This window comes from Marmota marmota, unplaced genomic scaffold, assembly GCF_001458135.2.
Source record: "Marmota marmota marmota unplaced genomic scaffold, marMar, whole genome shotgun sequence".
Lineage (NCBI taxonomy): Eukaryota > Metazoa > Chordata > Mammalia > Rodentia > Sciuridae > Marmota > Marmota marmota.
Window position 1 is genome coordinate 5,203,935 of NW_026000079.1, and position 3,647 is coordinate 5,207,581.

Consider the following 3,647-nt stretch of genomic DNA (forward strand, 5'->3'; position numbering starts at 1 on the left):
TTCTGTTGCCAGAAGTCTTGAGCAGATTCCTGCAAATGCTGTCTTCCAGTGTCATCTCATGTCACCACCCGCCTTGCTCAGTGTGCCTCAGATACGCTGCGGTTTTTCAGTTCTGCTCTCTGACCCAGAGCCAGCCCATCTCTGAGCCTTTGCAAGTCCCTTTCCCTGCACCCGAAACTCGGTCCCCGTCCTCCCTTCTGGGCAGCCTAGCTCCTCTTCTTCCTCTGAGTTTTAATCTCCTGGCTCAGGGCAGCTCCCCTGACTTTCCGCCTAAAAGGGGTCCCTTCCATTCTTCTCTCACTCACATCCTTGTCTTTCCCATCACAACTCAACAGAACTTGAATTTTCAGTTATTATTTGCATTTTGTGTCTCTCCCAATACATGCAGGACTCAGAGGACAGAAGCTCACGTGTTCCGGTCATGGACAAATCCAGAATACCCAACATGCTGGGAGCGAGCAGGTGCTCAGTAGACATTTGAAGGATTATGATCAGTAGAACTTTCAGGTTCGATGGTTTCCAACCCCAAGTTAAGAGATCTTCTGTGCTTTGGGGTGGGGGGGGGAAGCTACAATCTTTCAACTTCCACTGCTGCTAGAGAGCAGGGGACTGCCAGGGCAGCCACAACTGATCCTCCAGAGGGAAGTCCTTCAAAGGCGTTTACCCACAAATCACACCAAGCCCAGCCCTGCTTCCCCCACAGCTGTGCTCTGCAGAGGGGGAGTCACACAGAGGAAGCGGAAGTCTTCTGGCTCTCCACAGCCTGCTGCCTGCTGGGGCCCAGCTGGGTGCTCTCCTGTTCATCAGATGGCTCAGTCTTTGCCATCACTCCAGAAGGTGAGTCTGCCCCATGTTACCCCTAAGGAGACTCCAGTTCACAGGGGGGAGGGGTTTGCCCGGAGCCCAGGTGAGTGGGAGAGCCACTCATGCCCTGTTTAGCATTTTTCAGTGATTCCTCATTAGCCTGGAAACAGGCTGCAGGGCTGGGAATGTGGCTCAGGGGTTCAGTGCTTGCCCAGCGTGGGCAAGGCCCTGGGATTGATCTCCAGAACTGCAAAAAATAAGTCGAAACAAGGTCCAACCTCCTCAGCAGGCGCCAGGGACCGCACTCCCCATGAGGACTCATGCCAGCCAAGGTTCTAAGGGGTTTGCACTCTCCACGCAGAACTGGGGGCGATTCCTGGAGTAGATGCACTAATCCACGCTTCCATGCTAGAACTCATGCTTTTCTCTCCCGTCCGCCCCCACAGAATGTGATTCTTTTCTACCAGTCCTTTAAGATCCCCATAAACAAACAAACCAATTTAAAAAAGTCCAATAGTAAGAACATATCTGAACAACCAGACAAGTGGACAAAGATTTTTATTCCAGGTAGTCTTTTCATATATGATTATTTATAATAGTTTAAAAAAAAATAGAAACAACTGCAGGGCGCAGTGGTGAGTATCTGTAATCCCAGCAGCTTGGGAGGCTGAGGCAGGAGGATCACAAGTTCAAAGCCAGCCTCAGCAACTTAGAGAGACCCTGTCTCTAAATAAAATACAAGAAAGGCCTGGGGGTATGGCTCAGTGGGTTAAGTGCCTCTGGGTTCAATCTCCAGTACAAAAAAAAAATTAGAAACAACCTAAATGTTAAAAAAATATGGAAAAATGTTTAACCAATTAAAATATTTCCCTATTTTATACTACTATACTAGAGTATACTCATATAGTCACACTTGTGTGAGTGTTTTGTTTTGTTTCTTTTTCTTTTTTAATATTTATTTTTTAGTTGTAGTTGGACACAATACCTTTATTTGATTGATTGATTTTTATGTGGTGCTGAGGATCGAACCCAGGGCCTTGCACGTGATAAGTGAGTGCTCTATGGCTGAGCCACAACCCCAGCCCTTGTTTTGGTTTCTGATAGCTTGTTTTCCTTTCTTTTTAGGCTTGCCAGCAATCAGTCTTGACCAGATCACTGTAAATCAGTGATTCTCGATGAAGGGAGTGAAGGACTGCCGTGACTCTTCACTGAAACACCACAATGGACGGATAAAGTTTCTATAATATGATTCATGCTCACACAGTGCCTGGGCAGACAAGATGTTGAGTGAGGTTTCTGTGTGATGCAAGGTGCAACCTGGTACCTAGGAAGAAACTAGGCATTAGCCAGGCCCTAGAAGCACATTGTCCCAGGAGAGTCTAGGAGAGAGTGCTCAGGGCAGTGACACTATGCTAATGTGATCGGTACCACAGTGCAATTATTATTATATATGCAAATTAATCCTTCCAAATATGCTGCCAAATATACTAGTATTCAATGCCCTTCTGTTGGGGTTATGTCATAGCAAATGTGCCCCCAAATTCTGGGGTTCTGTCTCACCCATGTAACTCATCCAGTGAGGGTGTTCCTGCTCAGCAACTTGGCTTTCCTCCATACAGTGATTCTAGAACCCAGTCTCCTTCTAACTGTGGCTCTTCCATCCCTGGAGCCTCAGAAAGAATATGAAAGAAGAGAAAGAATATGAAAAGATCAGCTCTTGCTGCCTGGGCCTGCAAGTGACCGAGGTCACTTCCAGTCCCCTTCTGTCAGTGGTTACATGGCTCCAGATGGGTGCAGCAGGTGCTCGGAACATAACCCCTGGCTGAGCACCCACTTCCCAACAACAACTCTATCCCGTGGAAGGAGGAACACACGTGCCTGGTGACCCATCCACCCTCTGTGCTGCAACCTACAAACCCAATACAGTCGAGAGCCACTGTGATTTTGTTGCTGTGTCTCATTAAAAAGTAGGAAAATTCCCAATTCTGGGTATTGTGCCAGTGGAACAATTTCTCCTGCTCCCAGCATTTTGCAGATTGGAAAGTATCTCAGGCCTGGGGGGCACTTGGACATGGCTTCCACTTCATTCCAGGAACCAGGCTAGATGGGCCCTCGGTTCCCATTCCTCCAGCGCCATGTAGCCTGCTCCTCTCTGCACTCTGCACATGTTCCCTTCCCCACCTGCTATGACACTGTTCTTGCTGGGCAGCTCCAGCTCAGGTGCTGGTCCCTGCTCTGATCAGTGGTCTTCAGGGAAGCAGAGCTGTCTCACCGTCTGTCTGTGGTTGATAGGGTGTAATTACTTCCTGGAGAAAGAAAGGCCCGAGACCACTTTTCCTAGAGGGAGATTAAAGGAATGGAAGGTATTTGGAACTTTTAGGACCTATCTGTACATAGAATCATTAAGAAGCCACAGGAAGGCTGGAGGTATAGCTAAGTAGCAGAGTGCTTGCCCAGCACTGCCAAGGGGAAAAAAAAAAAAAAAACACAGGAGAGTAGGCATAGCATCCATCCTGCTGGCAACATAAGCTCACCACTCTGCCCTTGGTGCTTAGCACAGTGTTTCAGAAACCCAGTAGGGCTCCAGAGTCCTGAGTGTCCTGATTACAGATCAGAGAAAGAAAATAGTTATTTGTTGAATGAAAAAGAAAAAAGAATGCTCTTGGTAAATAATTAATGTCAGAAAATGGTAAAGATACAGTGTTATGGAATAAGAATAGAATACTACATAATTTATAATCAGTGTGATCGCAATCATGTACATATATATGCTTCAAAAAATCATTTGGTACATATATATGAACCAAATGAAGAAATCAAACGAATAGGAGTGCACAAAGCCA

At 46.8% G+C, this 3,647-nt stretch overlaps 1 long non-coding RNA gene across 1 annotated transcript; it reads left to right on the top strand.

Annotated features, from left to right (window-relative positions):
* The first annotated feature begins 679 nt into the window (after positions 1 to 679).
* LOC125620297 lies at positions 680 to 2,787 on the top strand. The gene is made up of 2 exons (XR_007351910.1): positions 680 to 837; positions 1,930 to 2,787. It is a non-coding gene; the product is annotated as an uncharacterized LOC125620297 (long non-coding RNA).
* The last annotated feature ends 860 nt before the right edge of the window (positions 2,788 to 3,647 follow it).